Source organism: Nyctibius grandis, chromosome Z (genome assembly GCF_013368605.1).
Source record: "Nyctibius grandis isolate bNycGra1 chromosome Z, bNycGra1.pri, whole genome shotgun sequence".
Classification (NCBI taxonomy): domain Eukaryota; kingdom Metazoa; phylum Chordata; class Aves; order Nyctibiiformes; family Nyctibiidae; genus Nyctibius; species Nyctibius grandis.
Window position 1 is genome coordinate 47,722,845 of NC_090695.1, and position 17,359 is coordinate 47,740,203.

The 17,359-nt window shown below is 39.2% G+C and overlaps 1 protein-coding gene across 3 annotated transcripts in view; it reads left to right on the forward strand.

The window, feature by feature from the left end:
* The window catches only part of COMMD10 (COMM domain containing 10), a 146,787-nt gene that overhangs the window by 102,447 nt on the left and 26,981 nt on the right, over positions 1-17,359 (forward strand). The gene's annotated exons all lie outside the window — the stretch shown is intronic.

Genomic DNA, 17,359 nt, shown 5'->3' on the forward strand with positions numbered 1-17,359 from the left:
CTGCATATATGCACCTAATATTTACCCACAGGTTTTAGGACAAGTTTTTTCCTTTGATACTAGGTTTTCTACATTATGATGGTGTGGAAGGAACCATTTCTGATATAGCATGAATAGGCTCCCTAATAGGAGACCAAAAAAGAAAGAAATTAAAAAGCCCAAATAATAATATGTTCACTGCAATTCACTGAAAAGCAGCTACCAAAAAGCCCAAATGATAAAGCGTTCACTGCAGTTCACTGAGAAGCAGCTATACTGGGAAAAATATTGGGCATGCTTTGGGACTTTAATATCAAATGAATGAGACATCTATAGATTCTTAAAAGTTTGTTTACTTAGTTGAAGGCATTAAATAAATTTATTGCACTGATGGAGCAGAAAGTTTTTATCACTGCAAAACATAACATCGGTATTTAACTTTTTAAAAAATATCTTTTTTTTTTTTTTTTTATTTCTCAACAGTATCACAGAATCACAGAATGTTAGGGATTGGAAGGGACCTCGAAAGATCATCTAGTCCAATCCCCCTGCCGGAGCAGGATTGCCTAGATCATGTCACACAGGAACACGTCCAGGCGGGTTTTGAATGTCTCCAGAGAAGGAGACTCCACAACCTCTCTGGGCAGCCTGTTCCAGTGTTCGGTCACCCTCACCGTAAAGAAGTTTTTCCTCATATTTATGTGGAACCTCCTGTGTTCCAGCTTGCACCCATTGCCCCTTGTCCTGTCAATGGATGTCACTGAGAAGAGCCTGGCTCCATCCTCATGACACTTGCCCTTTACATATTTGTAAACATTAATGAGGTCACCCCTCAGTCTCCTCTTCTCTAAGCTAAAGAGACCCAGCTCCCTCAGCCTCTCCTCATAAGGGAGATGTTCCACTCCCTTAATCATCTTCGTGGCTCTGTGCTGGACTCTCTCTAGCAGTTCCCTGTCCTTCTTGAACTGAGGGGCCCAGAACTGGACACAATATTCCAGATGCAGCCTCAGCAGGGCAGAGTAGAGGGGGAGGAGAACCTCTCTCGACCTGCTAACCACACCCCTTCTAATACACTCCAGGATGCCATTGGCCTTCTTGGCCACAAGGGCACACTGCTGGCTCATGGTCATCCTGCTGTCCACTAGGACCCCCAGGTCCCTTTCCCCTACGCTGCTCTCCACCAGGTCTGCCCCCAACTTGTACTCATCCATGGGGTTGTTCTTGCCCAGATGCAGGACTCTACACTTGCCCTTGTTATATTTCATTAAATTTCTCCCCGCCCAACTCTCCAGCCTGTCTAGGTCTCTCTGAATGGCTGCGCAGCCTTCAGTTGTGTCAGCCACTCCTCCCAGTTTTGTGTCATCAGCGAACTTGCTGACAGTGCACTCTATTCCCTCATCCAAGTCATTAATGAATATATTGAATAGAACTGGTCGCAGTACCGACCCTTGAGGGACTCCGCTAGACACAGGCCTCCAACTGGACTCTGTCCCATTGACCACCACTCTCTGGCTTCTTTCCTTCAGCTAGTTCACAATCCACCTCACTACCCGATCATCCAGACCACACTTCCTCAGTTTAGCTGCGAGGATGCTGTGGGAGACCGTGTCAAACGCTTTACTGAAATCGAGATAGACCACATCCACAGCTTTACCATCATCTATCCACTGGGTTATGTCCTCGTAAAAGGCTATCAAGTTGGTTAAGCATGACTTCCCCTTGGTGAAGCCATGTTGAGTGCCCCTAATGATCCCCCTATCCTTGATGTGTCTAGAGACAGCACCAAGGACAAGTTGTTCCATCACCTTTCCAGGGATGGAGGTGAGGCTGACCGGTCTATAGTTACCCGGGTCCTCCTTCTTGCCCTTTTTGAAGACTGGAGTGACATTCGCTTTCCTCCAGTCCTCAGGCACCTCTCCCGTTGCCCAGTACTGGTGAATCACTCTGGTCAAATCCTTATTCAGTAGGAATAAGCTGATTGTGAGTATGTTTTTTTAATATATGGACTTTACGTTGGTCTATGACCGTAGTCCATCGAAATCCCTTTTTAGCAGTTGAAGAATTCTGCTGGTGGTATCTGCTGTTGTCAGTCCCATGCAATAAGGAAAACAATAAGCTTTTCAGGCTATAAGAAAGGTCTCTGTTCCACCTCTCCTGTATTATACATTGTTATTTTGTGGTTCTGTTGTTAATACATAACACGACTGCCCTGCTCTTCAGACACTCATATGGAAGAACAGTGTTTCTTTCTCTCTTTGGATGAGCGAGTAGTTTTATTTCTCGTTAAGTGCTCAGACCAATAAAACATGAACTTCAGTTTCTTTTATTCTTTGTGCTGTGGGTTATGACTGAGACCCCCTACGTCATTTTACACAGCTGTCAACATAGTAGTTTAGAAACACAGGGACAGGCTGTTATCAAAGCCCAGGCATCACCTAACTGGGAATTACAGGGATGGTGAAAGAAGGACTAGCTTTTCCTCCTGACTCCTAGAATACAGTGATGGCAGGGCTGGACAGCAGCCACTGTTGCAGGCTCTTGATCTTGAGGTTGGTCTTTTCCATGGTCTACATTGATTTCTGGATTATCTGCGTGACATAATTACTTTCTTTGTAATCCTCAGTCACAGTTGGTCTCACACATTTTCTAAGCTATGAAACCATCGCATATTTAAACCACTGTGGTCAGGGTGGAATGCAGGCTTTATGACAAAGCTATATTTTGTTTTAAAATTTTTGCATTATTTTGCACTTTCAACTGTAGTCATTCAACTGGAGAGAATTTAGGAGCTTTTTGTAGTCAGCAACTAGAAGCAGTGGGATGCTGGGATTTTATGAAGTAACCAATATAAATTGTCTTAAAATTTCATTAATTTGTGTAGGTTTTGAATGTGGATCTCTGTCAGTGTTTAATCTGTCATGGTGTCTGTAAACACAGTGTTAGCAAAATGCATTATGCAGGAAAATGCAACTACTAAGGACATGATGCCATGCTGCATTAAACAGAAATGTAGAAAATGTAGCATTTTCTAGTAACTATTATTACTATCATTTGAATAATGCCCTATGAGTTTCCTTATGGTATGAATTTACAGTAGTGAAATATTCCAGGGAGCTTTTGTGTAAGAGCTTTCAGCAAGGTAATTGACAGCCCCATTTTGATATTTATCTTCACCTCTTCAGTCTCTTGTTTGCTTGGAAATATTGCCACATGCTGACCTGTAAATAGCATTTCCAGTTCAATTCACAGCCAGTCAGTAGCTGGAGAAGAAATTAAGTCTAATGCCATGGTTTCACAACTAAGTTTACACCATAGAGTCTAGGCATGATTTCACAATCATTAATACTGTATCTCTGCACTACCAGATTGCTCACAGAAGAATTGTAATGTTTGGTACATGATTACCATTCTGTCACATTGTCTGTAATATATGCAACTAATACAGAGTTTATGCCAGCCTTGTGTTTTCATACTGTCTTCATTCTGAGTGAACGGGCTGTGCAACCACTAATGCAAAATTAACCTATTGACTTTCTATTAAACGCATTTTAACAGTTGAAGTGAATCCAGCACCTTGTGTTATCTGACCATAGCATTTTCATTCTACACCGAGAGCCCTATGGCTAGGTGGTGTCTAGAGGCATAACTGACTCATAGTGGCAATTTTTTGTCCAAGATTTCCAGACCCTTTGGGTTTTCAGTCCTGTCTTGCATTTTGTGGACGTTTTATGCTCTTTTTAAAGTTTCAGAGCTATTGGAGGTTGTGCTGGAATACTTTTGCATTGCTTAAAAATCATTAATTAGACTCCAGGTGCAGCACTTCTAAACTGGTGGTGATAGACAAGAGGTGAGGGCTGACTATTCAACAGCCTTGTCACTTGTGAGTTTTACTGGCCTGCTACCAAGTTATCTGGATCATCTTTCTGTCTACTGTCACTGCTGATTAGCCAATATCTATTGAGGTTACTTGTGTGTCCAGTTCCACGTCTTCTAAGAGTGAAGAACAGAGGCCATCTAAAAGATGTGATTGCCAGCTTCTAGGGATTTAATTTGGGTCATTCCCTGTGAAAAATATTCAGAGAAATTGAATCCTCGTGGATGAATTGAAATTGTATTCCTTATCAGCTCTTCAGGTAAGGGATGGTTATCATTTATTACCAAATATCATTCTTATGAGGTGGACTCTCTAAACAGATGAGATCTGTAATCTTTAAGAAGAGAAACTAAAATCACCTGTCATAGAGGTACAATTTAATGCTAAAACTGTTACAGGTAGGACCACAATTAGATTCCCCATTCTGAACCCTATTTCAAACTAAGCAAACCAACTTCTCCTAGTATCTCTTCACACATGGTGCATCCAGATGATAGCCATACAGATGATGCTGAACTCCCCCCAGTTTCTTAACATCTGTCCTGTACTAGGAGCGTGCAGGACTGCATGCAGTGTCTCATGAAGCCTCATGAGTGCCGAGCAGAGGAGAATAATTTCACTGCCTGATGGCTGTGTTCTTACTAATGGAGGTAACTGCTCTCTTCTCTTCCTCATATAATGGGATATGTTTTAAGACAAGAAGTCTCTTGTGTTGCATGTAGAACTATTGAAGGATGTGTTTCCAAAGTTCAGAAGGAAAAGTTTTAGTTCCCAAAAGTAAAAAGGAATGGAAATTCTTTCTGGATCTTCCATATCCTAAAGCTTTCATTCATTGCTCTACCAAGCAATGGCTTGGAGCTTTTCACCTCTCATGTGTTTACTTTTACATTTCAATACTTTCAACATGCAGAAAACATGAACAATTCCTGTTATCTCCAAGATAAACAAAACAATCCAGATAGAATTGATTCTCCTGTGCAATAGTGCTTTAATCCTTTTAAAATAATGGTCCCGAGCGTATTGGACTGTTTGTTCTCATTAGAGCAACTGGTTTGCAATTTTGGTAATTCATTCCTCTGCGTGGGGCTGTGGAATTACTCTCTTTCACCAGTCACAAAACTTGTCTCATGCCTGGAATCTAATGGCATCTCCCTTCAGCCTGTGTTCAACTGTTAATTCTGTCACTCACCAGTAAGAGAGCACAGATACTCTTCATATGCTTTTTCATAAGACTGCTGTCACCCTGAGGCTTCAGCTGAGTACCTGACCAGGTTAATCAGGGTATCTTTCTGGTTCATCAGTTCATCTGTCAACCACTTGTTTTCCCAGTTCATTTTTCTGCCAGTCGATGCTCAGTTGTACACATTGAATGCAACTAGAGCACTGCATTGTACTAAGTAGGAGGAAATAAATAATAGAGTCTCTATTTTGCCTCTGATGTATGCTTAATTTGAACTTGAGATAGTTCAGTCCCGCTTACTTCTTCATTTTTCTTAGGAAAATGCAAAAACCACAGAAGTTTGCTTTAGATAGAAGAATATGTGAATCATGAAGATTAAAGACAAAGCAATTTACTGTACATGGATAGTCATACCCTAAAGGCGTATAACAACCCAGAATATGGGATAACATACAGTGGGTTCAAGGTAGCTAAGTTTGCCCTGAGATTGTTGGAAAATACTTCTGCTGTATAAAGGAAAGCCAGACTTAACAGTGCCCATTTAGCCATTGGAGAAGCAGCTATTAACAGTTCCCTGGTAGTACTCTTCACCATCATATTCTTCTTTCTCTATTTAAGCTAAACTCCCCCGTGTATGTAAAAACTGTGTTTATATGTGTAACTTTGTATGTGTCAATATGTCAGGTTAGAAATAAAATTTTTCTAACTTGCCATACCTGCATATCATTCATCTTCATTGTTCCCTTTACCATCACCTCATTACTTACATCTTAAGAAGAGAAAATCTAGCTGGTTTGGATTTGAATATATTGAAAGTCAGTATTAAAACCAAACTATTTCAGTATTAACTGACATAATTTTAATTTGCCTGAATATTGCAATGCAAGTATTAAAATGTATTTTCATATGTAAAATAATGTCCTGTGTTAAGAAGACGTGCATCTTTGAATCATGGAATGGTTTGGGTTGGAAGGAACCTTTAAAGATCACCTAGTCCAACCCCTCTGCCATGGACAGGGACATCTATCACTAGATCATATTGCTCAAAGCCCTGTCCAACCTGACCTTGAACACTTCCAATGATGGGGCATCCCCAACTTCTCTGGGCAACCTGTTTCAGTGTCTCACCACCCTCATTGTAAAAAATGTCTTCCTTATGTCCATTCCAAAGCTACCCTTTTTCGGTTTAAAACTGTTGCCCCTTGTCCTGCCACTACAGGTCTTGGTAAAAAGTCTATCTACATCTTTCTTGTAAGCCTCCTTTAAGTATTGGATGGCTGCGATAAGGTCTCCCCAGAGCCTTCTTTTCTCCAGGCTGAACAATGCCAAATCTATCGGCCTTGTGCCCCAGCCCTTGCATCATTCTCGTGGCTCTCCTCTGGACCTGCTCTAACAGGTCCATGTCTTTCTTGTGCTGGGGACCTCAGAGCTGGACACAGTACTCCAGGTAGGGTCTCACCAGAGTGGAGTAGAGAGAAAGAATCACCTCCCTCAACCTGCTGGCTACACTTGTTTTTATGCAGCCCAGGATGCGATTGGCTTTCTGGGCTGCAAGCACACATTACCAGCTCATGTTGAGCTTTTCATCCACCAGTACCCCCAAGTCATTCTCCTCAGGGCTGCTCTCAATCCATTCATTCCCCAGTCTGTATTGATGCTGGGGATTGCCCCGAGCCACAAGCAGGACCTTGCCCTTTGTGTTGTTGAACTTCATGCGGTTCACATGGGCCCACTCCTCAAGCCTGTCAAGGTCCCTCTGGGTGGCATCCCTTCCCTCCAGCGTACCAGCAACACCATTTAACTTGGTGTCATCCACAAACTTGCTGAGGCTGCACTCAATCCCACTGTTTGTGTCATTAATGAAGACAATAATGAAGATATTAAATAGTATCGGTCCTAGTGCGGACCCTTGAGGGACACCAGTCATTACTAGTTTCCACTTGGACATTGAGTCATTGATTGTAACTCTTTGGATGCTGCTATCCAACCAATTCCTTACCCATCCATCCATCAAATACATATCTCTGCAATTTAGAGGCAAGAAAGTTGTGGGGAAGAGTATACATGTTGAAAACCTTCTTGTGACTAAAAGGAGGAGAAAAGTTGGGTTAAATTCCTTTCCATTGTAGCAAATAAATACTATTTCAAGAGAAAATATTTTAAAGAATTTCCTTTATTTATTTTTCTTTTAAATTTAAAACCTTTGGTAGTCAGGAAATATATTCTTAGCATTCTGTCCATATATAAGAGGACATGTAAGAAAAATCTGGAAACAGATTATTTTACAAGTTTTGTAACTTCTGAGAGTGCAAATCTAAATATCAATGAGTTACCCATATATTACACTTTTAACCTGTGTTATAATCAGTGTAGACAAAACATTAAGCAGATCATAAGCTTTCCGTGTTTTTTTAGAAGTGACTTAGTATCTTGAACATAGGTTTAAACATCAGTTTATAAAATCGTTCATACAGACAAAATAGCCTTTGCAGTTACTGACCTGTAACACCTTATTTTTCCATTTTTTCCTTTGAAGAACATGTATGTTAAAAAGGTAAAAGTTCGAAAGACATTAAGCATAGCTTAAATATTAATTGCATGTCTGTCTTTATGAAAAGATTACACCATATATATCAATTTTTATTCCTTGCTTTACCATTTTAGTTTTACATCATGCAGTGCTGGCTTGAAAGAGAAAAATATAATTAATTTGGAGCTAAACGGATTCATTTTGAGAGAAAAACATAAAAAGTTTCTTGGTTTTGATATTCACTGAAACTATTGCAACCACCCTGAGTACTGCATTGTACTCCAGCAATCTGTAGAATAATCCAGATCTAGTACTGTATTCCTTTGCATTACTCACTCTCTGTTAAAGCAGCCTGTATGAACTGTAATTCAATAGCACACAGGCTTGAAGAAAATAAAAAGGGATTTGATACCCTCTTTCAAATTGCTTATGTTAGCCAAAAGTTGGTTTTTTTTCTTCCCTGAGAGGGTATTACCTATATAGTTATATTGATATTCTGGCTTTGAAGGAAACTGTGGGTGAGTGGTTTGATTTCATCTTCACAGTGTGTGAAAACACTGACACAGCACTTGTAGTACTTTCTGTCCTTAGCACTCTGTCCAGTTTCCTTTGTAAGAAGTGAGAATTCACAGCACACCACACCGCTTTAAATTTTCAGCAAAAGTAACAAAGCAAGATCACTGAAGTTACATTGTCTAAAATCCAAAATAGCTAATTTTTGCATCATTAGAACATATGTAACCCTCAGCAACAAACTAAGAAAGAAAAGTTGTTGGTGGATTGCTTCGTAATAAGTGGTTGTTTCCACAGTCCTCTTAATTTTGCAGAGTCATAGTCTGAAAAGACCACACAGTCTTTTTTTTTTTTTTTTGATCCTTGTAAAAAGGAAAAGCTTTTTTGTCTAATTTGAGAAACTTTGCTTTTAAAGACCTCTTCCAGTTTTTCACTGTGCCGTGTTGCCTGAGAAATGTTGGTGTTTGCTTGTGTCAATGTGGCGATATCTTTTTCATCACACTCTGACTTTGGTATGTCCTTGATCCAAACGGTTCAAGGCCTTGCTGGGTTGATTCTGCTGAGGAAGAGGTACTAGCTGGTAGTCTGGGATTTATTTGTAAATTGTGAGTATTGTAGCAAAAGCTGTACAGCTGTTCTGTTTCTTAGAATGCAGTAAAAATAGTAGGTGACTTCCTAATTAAAAAGAAAGAAAATATACATTACTTTACAATCAGTCTTATTCTCTAGGAGCTCAGTCTTTGATCCTGCTGGGGAGTAGACTGCTAGTTAACATCCCTCACTCCCGCATGGCTTTCCAGTCTCTTTCAGCAGCTAGGACTTGTGTGCAAGCACCCAGTTACTAGCTGCTGGAATGATTTGCCCGCTGGAGATCAGAGATGTGCTTGCTGACAGCCACTAACACTCTTTTAGCACAGAAAAAAACACAAACATTTTATCTTTGCCTGTCTGCCTAACAAAATCCAAATTGGTGATACTCTGAGTGACCCATCCCAAACGAAAGAACTAATTTATAAATTATCTAATCTTGATGTTTCCTAAATATTTAAGCAGATTTTTTTTGAAAGGGTATTTTCACATCAGTTACATTGATTTCACGTGGATCTGAGCTTCCTTAGATCTTTCTTCTCGCTGCTGGCATCTTTTTTCCAGCCTCTTTTCTTGTGCCTCAGTAGAAACAATAGATACTATCAGGTTTTCCGGTGGTAAAACAATGCAGTGTTGCAGTATCTAACCAGGTAGGCTCAGAAGCTAATGCTGTAAAAAGATGCCAGCTTCCTCCATTCATCTAAAGCCTTCTTAAAGTATTACTCATCTGCATGACTACATCATATAAAGTTTCTGTCGGAGCAGTTCCTCTAGTTGTGGATGCAGATGACAATAACCCAAGTTTCTTCCCTGGACACAGGAGGTTTTGTCTGGCTTTTAGCTGAGATCAAAGGGACAGCTTCCTGAGCAGTCTGGATCACAAGTTGAGCTTTCTCTAAGTCCTGCTTTGTTCAGACCCAGCATTAGATGTGTATCTGATTTGAATAGAAAAGATTTGCAACTCCATGTTAATCATGCCAGTTACAAGCAAGCTGTGTGAGAAGCTCTCTACAACACTCTGTCCATGTTGTTGAGCTGCTGTCCTTGCTGCAGGAGGTTTTGCCATTGTATATCTACGTACAAATCTGTCTCAGTCTGCCTTTGATGCTGTAGGGCTGAGCTTCACTGTCCTAAAATACTAATCTGAGTTGCAGTGTTTGCCATTTGGGTCCGTAATCTTAAATTTTCAGATGTCAATGCTAGGCTAATGTTGCACTTAATATTTACACTCAGTTCTGTTAGCTTCCTAGAATTGGATTATTTTCTGAGTACAGTAATGGAAATATTTCATAAGGCCTATGTGACATCTTTTTTCATGTGTAGTTTGTAAAAAATGAATTTGGCTGTGATCAAATTCAGTGAACATGTGAAGTCAGAATAGCTTAAAGCATTTCTGGAGCCATCATGCTTGCTGCTGGGCTCTCTGTTTCTTCAGCACTAGTTCTCTGTGAGTACAAGCATAAGAAGAAAAGTGCATTCCTTATCATTCAAGGTGAATATAAGACTATTGTGTCAGTCTTGAAGTGAGATATCTTAGAATAGAAGTGTGAGCTCACTGGTCTTCATGGTCTTTGAAGACTTATGTGATAGCCCTGGTGGAAATAAATGAAACACAGAGTTGTAACTCCCTGTTTTTCCTTGCAGTGTTCATGAACTTAATTTTTTTTATATAATAATTTCTGTGCCAAATAAGCTGTACCATAATGTGAAAGATCAAAGAATTTAATTTCTTCTCATGAATACAATTATTTAGTCATCAGAGTTCTGCCTAAAGAAGAAAGTTGTATTCTGATAGTTATGGATTGTACACTGTATAAGCAATATACAACAATTATGGTGTATATGCTTTCCCAGAGATGCTTTTTTCCATGCTTGATACAGTGAAATTTAACAGGAAGAAAGGGTATATTTGTTTTAAACTTTTAGTGAGATTGCTTCTTCAGAGAGCTTTCTACAGTATTAGGAGTACAGTATAATTTGCAAAATTATGAGAGAGATGAAATAGGAAAGTTGTCATTATTAGGATCTGTGTTCCTTAGATTAATCACTGGTATTCTTAGTAATTGTGTGGTGGCGTATTAGTGAGTGAAGCTAAAAATTTTCAAACACGTCTTTTGCTGGATACTATATCTGAGAATTATACCTACACATTTTCCTATGGAGTCCTGAAATTACAGTGGCACGTTTGTGCAGATGGATGCTTTATGCTGTTAGTGACTGATCCCATGTGGAGACTGGTGAGGAATCAATAACGACCTTGTACTGTGTATAGTTGTCTTCAAAGAAGGGAAGGGCACGTGAAGGTATATACAAAATACAGAACAGTCGTAGAAGGAAGTCAGCCTTTCAGTAGATCTTCTATGAGCCATTTTCCATACATGGAACATGCAGGGAGGTATCAGTACAGAAGACCTGCTTTTAAGTATTTCTTGTGATCGGTACACATTTACCACCTATTTCCCCAAAAAGCATGTTTGTTCACTCTGATGTTTTTGTAGAAGTGTATTAAACATAATCTTTTCACAGAAGTGACAACCCCACAACTCTAGATTTCTGTTTTTGAGAGGTTTTCCATGCAAAAGTATCATTAAAATACCAACCAACCTAATGACGTTATTTATAGGAATGTGAATTCCTAGTACATTCAAGGCAAAGGAACCCTCTGCCTGGTTACAACTGTTGGGAAAAAAATGCTTTGCTATCTCCCTTTTCTTTAGCAAGATGGTATTTACTCTGACTAGGTGTATTGAGGTGAAAACTGTAGTTTTTTTTTTCCAGAAAATTATCTCAGTTTTAAAAGCATTTTTCTCCCCTACTGTGAAGAAAGAGGCCTGTCTGCTCTAATGACCTGTGATCTTCCCAGCCTATGTGGTCTTTTTAGTAGTTGTGTGCCATTTCTTTGCACCAGTTCATCCAGCCAGTGATGGATATTTTCATAAGGGTGAAAGGGAACAGGAGGAGTGAAAATGGAAATGACTGACAGTTCTTGTTGCTCTTTGGAAGTATGTCAGGTCTTCTGCAGGTCTCCAAGTGCTTGCAGAGTCTGTTGGATCACTACGGGACTGGCAATTAATTTATTTTAGGTACTTTCCATGAAAACATGCTTAGATGATCCTGTGTCTGCTGGAGTATGATTGTCTTTGTGTATCTCCAAAGCATCATCAGCTTCTAGTAACACATTGATTAGATCTCAGGAATCAACACAGAGCTTTGAGTAGGGAGCTTACGAATACATTGCAAAGGGAGGAAAAGACATCCTTAGTATGCTGCTGATTTTGATCTCCCTAAATACCACAGGGAATTTTGGAATTCTGAAGCTTATATGAAAAAGAAATGCAACTTTGAAAGGTAGAATAAAGTATCTGTACAAACTAAATGTTAACATATCGATTAGGAAAATAGGGGGTTAGTATGAAAGATGTTCTGTTTTATAACAGTTGCACACTGGGACTTGAAAATGCATGTAATTCAGTCATGAGGTGTGTCACTTTTTTTCTCTACAAAAATAATTATCTGGTACTGCAAATGGAAATAAGCTTGGAAGAAGAATGAAGTTTGAAGGTCACATTTTCTGATGATGTGAAAGAAGTGTAATTAGGAATATATAAGTCAGTATTTAACTCCTTGTGTTCTGCTGAATCCCTTAGCTGAATTATATCCATCTACTGCTGTAAGAATATAAAGTCTTAATTGCTGTCTCTTATGTGCAGAGAGTGAAGGAACAGGTGTGCTTTTAAGTGATACTGGTCTGTTTTAGCGCATCTGCTTTTCTTACCATGCGACAATTCATCTTTCTGACCAAGCAGCTTAAACTTGCTGATAAATTCTGTGAAATACAACTTACAGCCCTCTTCCCATCTGTAACTGCCTAAGCAAAAGCATAGTTCTCCAGGGTCCAAGGAAATTTAAAGGAAGCCTGAAATGATGTAGCATAGACAGTGAGAGGTCCAGAGGGAAATGTAGGCTACTAAGAATCAACGGGGGGTCTGTTTAGGAATGCGTCTGAATTTGGCCATAAACTGATTAGTTTAATTATCCATATTCTTCCATTATAGCTGAGATTTTAGGGATATCTAATAGGAATAAAAAAGGGAATGGAAAGCAAATGTGAAAATATTCTTCTCTCAAACCTAATTGAGATGTGGCTCAAGATAGTATTAAAAGTTATATTAGAGTATGGAGACTGGGATATGTGTTGCTTCAGCTAGTTACTATTAACAAACTTTGCTGAATATACTGTAATTTTTTACATGTGCTCAGTCATAGAACGTTATCATTATCAGTAGACATTTAGATATACAAACCAGCTTGTCCCTCCATCTGTTTTCTTCAGAATACTTGGCGTTTATTTTGCAATGTCGTAAAAGTAGTTACAGCTTTGCAGTTGAGAACTATTACAGCAATATCAATTTTTCATATTCAAGTTATCTTTAAAACCAGAAGTTTCTCTTTTATTTATAACTCCTAGTGCCTTGCTCTATGCTTAAGCATGGGGTGGGGGAGTTAAATGTGTGGAATACAGCTGGACAATAAATAAGGTTGCAAAACTCTGTAATGAGTAATAAAGCCTTTTGCAGTAGTACATTAAACCAGATGTATCTAGAGCATTGGATTAAAAAAAAAAAAACACAAAACCAAATCCTTTGATGATAACCAGGAATTTGCCTCTGTTTTCTGAAGCATTTTAAGGAGAGATTTTTTTTGCGTGGTTTCCACAGAAACATTTTGCAGCAAGAAGGTATTAATGTTTAAAATATATTGTTAGCTGAGGCAGTGGGAAATTGGAGACTCTTACATCCTGTGTAGTTGAATCTTCATCATTTTATACTGATGATCATGTTCAGCTAAAAAATCACCTAATTGTTTGCTGGTGGTTGTAAGCTAAGTGTATATTAAATGATTGTGGCTGTTTTGTGGAATTAGCCATACATTCAGAATAGCTGTTTTGGATAGGATAGCATATTCTGTTGTTTTGGAGCAGGAAGTTTTTATCTTCATTTTCCTTTCCCTTCTCTCCCCTCTTCTCCCCACCCCGTCCCCCAAAGGAAATTTGGGTTTGAACAGCTGTTTTAGAGACTAGTGAAGATGTTATGTTTTTTAAAATGACAGCAAACAACAAATGAGAAGATAGGTAAGGGGAGAAAACAACCCTAATCAGTTAAACTTATTAGAATTTCACAGAAGTTCTCAGGAGGCTGTAAATTGATACAGCCCTGGGGTGAGAGAAGAGGTAGAACAAAATCAGATTCCATCTAGATCTATAAAGGCAATTTGGCACTAAAATTTAATTTTAACACTTAAAATACATTCAGTAGTGGTGTGTGGCCAAATATGTTAAACCATACGTTTCAGAAAACTTATTACCATATTCACAGAATCACAGAATGGTTAGGGTTGGAAGGGACCTCTGGAGATCATCTAGTCCAACCCCCTGCCAAAGCAGATTCACCTAGAGCACGTTGCACAGGGTCGTGTCCAGGCGGGTTTTGAATATCTCCAGAGAAGGAGACTCCACAGCCTCCCTGGGCAGCCTGTTCCAGTGCTGTGTCACCCTCAAAGTAAAGAACTTTTTCTTCATATTTAGATGGAACTTCCCATGTTTCCGTTTGTGCCCACTGCCCCTTGTCCTGTCACTGGGCACCGCTGAGAAGAGTCTGGCCCCATCCTCTTGACAGCCACCCCAAAGGTATTTGTAAGTATTGATAGGATCCCCCCTCAGTCTTCTCTTCTCCAGCCTAAACAGACCCAGCTACCCTCAGCCTCTCCTGGTAAGAGAGATGCTCCAGTCAAATGGATTGCAAATTCCTTGCAATGGTTTCAGAGTGATGTAAATACTTGTCTTGGGTGACACCTGCAATTCACGCAGACTTTTCCAGTAGTAAATGCAACGCTCTGTTGTGTTTAACAGCAGATTGGCACATTGAACTTAACAGCAGCTTTATTTAGCTGAAGATGCTGCACATCACCTCTTCAGTTATGCTGATTGAGTGCATGACTCCAGTGCTGTCCCTTCCACTCTTCATGGATATTGAATCAGACAAAAAGCTTGTCTCCACGTTTTCAAATATGCCCAAAGAATGAACATTTGGTATTTTAGAGATTTCTTTGTCTTCATAAGAATAACGTCTTCAACTATGTTTCTCTGCCTCTATGAAGCTGTCACCCTCAAGGCTAAAATGCTTAAAAGTAGGAGCTAGGATTTTTACTGCCACAGCAGCAAAGTTTGGGATGTAATTAGAAAAAGTATTAAAGTGACTGAGTATGACAATGGAAATAAATTAATTTTAATTTTCTGGTTACTCTGTTTAGTTTTCTTTCACATGAAGACGATAACAGCCAAGAGAGAATGAGACGCCAGAAATGACTGAAAGAGTAGAGTGAAGGTGAGGAATGAGAGGAAATTTATCAGGAAAGAGGAAGAGAATGATATACTTGATAGAAGGAAGAAAGAAGTTAGACATCCAGCAAATTACTGTTTTTTTATTTATGTTCTGGGAAACGCATACTAGGTCAGAGACAACATCTGAAAACCTGCATGTGTAGATAAAAGAAGGCAGCTTAACTGCACTTTTCGTAAATAGGCTGAGACTCTATCTGCACACAGTGACATTTAATTAAGTCAGTAAGTTGAAAGTGATTTTTTTTTATCCTATGTTTTAGTTATGGTTGAAAAATTATTGCCATTTTTAATTTTGTGTCTTTATCTGAGCAAAATTCCATAAAGTAGATTAGGAATTTGCCTACTCTGCAGGCTTTAGCAATATTCTATCTATACAGTCATTTTTAATACTATTTTACTGATTAATTAAAGAACTGGATAGTAACCTAGTCCTGTGACACATTGTTTTAATTACAGTTGTTTGTGTTCACACAGAATAAAGCAAATAAGCAAATAATGGATATCAGCTAAAAATGGGGGGCCATCAGCCTGCTCAGGTGTAGCTTTTTCTGATGGAGACCTAGTTATGATACGATGTTTTTGTGGTCCATATAGGAACTCCTGATCACATAACAATAATTGTTTGGCACCTTCCTCAAGGGACTCATAATAATGAGAAATTTAATATTGTAAAAATAACATTTTTAACTGGTGCCACACTTCTGCACAGTTTTTTGTGACACTGCTGTCTGCTGAAATGATGTAGTAGATGTTCCAGGTTTTTACCCACAGAAACAATTCTGTTTTAGCAGAGGATTACTTGCAGATAAACAACATATTTCATAAAAGATTGTTACATCCTCTCTCCCATTGACACTCCCACCCTCCACCGCCAGTTCAGAAACATAGCCTGGCAAGGCATGCTTTCTTTTAGATCTCCACAGACATTTGCCTGCCACGATGCAATATAAATTTTGTTTTAGTTGTCAGACTGTGATTATTAAATAATAATGGAAAGAGAGATCTCAGCCTGTTCATAAAGAATGGTGATGTTTTTTAGTAAAAAGAACCTGAATTAAAAGGACCACACTTCTTTTCATTTGCACACCCTACCTTATAACTTACAGTAATTAATGTAGTTAGAGGAAAATATGAAAGACAAGCTTTTCAAGTTCCTTTTCTTTTGTGTGTGTGAGAGAAGCTGACCTTGCTTGCTGATCTAAAGTAGTCCCAGAAGGTGCCAGTCTTCAATGAGACTTAGACCTTGGAGAAATGAGATCTGGTGGTCGAAGGTGCCACACACCCACTGCCCCTTTCTGGAAGCGTTGCGAAACTGTCATATTGAAATCCAGCATACTCTTCTGCCAGGATCTGTGCAAGAGATGACCCTTACTATTCATTGTGACTGATAAACTTTAAGATATATGATATACATTCCTTTTATTCTGAACCTCCTCTTTATACATTCCTTTTATTCTGAACCTCCTCTTTTCAGTTTCGCTTCCTTCCATTCAAACACCAAAATCCTTCTGGAACAGCGAATGCCAAACAAACATTCAGCCTGAAATGGTAGATCCATTTGCTTTTAGTGTATCTTTCTTCTTTCCTCTCTTCTTTCTTTTCTGAAGAAACCACTTGTTTGCTTTCTCTTTATTTCTTAGCTGTTAGAAAGCCTTTAAAAACGCTTTTACTTCCCTGTCACGGCATTATGCTCTTTGGAAGAAGAATCAGCTGGAGTCATGGCAAAGAGAACTGCTGTCCTGGTAGTTTTACTTTGTATTCAGCATACGATTCCCAGAATTGCATTATTCCTTCCCAGAGGGGGAAGATTGGTCTTTCATGCAAATCACTGGTCCTTTTCTAGGCTTTTGTAGCCTTCCTGAAATTGTTGGAAAGGATTCTTCTTTCTGCAGAGCGGGGAGGAGGAATTGCACCAGACAGGCTGGCCCCAGTCATTTTATCCCTTTCCTGTGTCTTACAGTTCCTGGCAGTACCTATCCTGAGTTCCCAGGGCTTCTGCTGCTCTTGTGCATTTGGTGCGCCAAATTCAGCAGCATTATTTGACTTAAATTGAGACTTGCATTGGTATGACAGTACACAGAATCTGGCCCACAGCCTTGTCTGTATGCGAAAATATCCTTGCTCATTTAAGCTCAATTGATAAGTGTTTTTATGTTGACTTAAGTTGTACATGAAGTTGGTATCAGTTAAACAAAATTATCATGTGTATATTATTTTAGCTAATATTTTATGAGTAGACGTGTCCACGGATTTGGTTTTCACAGAGCCTTGTTAGTGTTTATGGAAGTGCAGCTG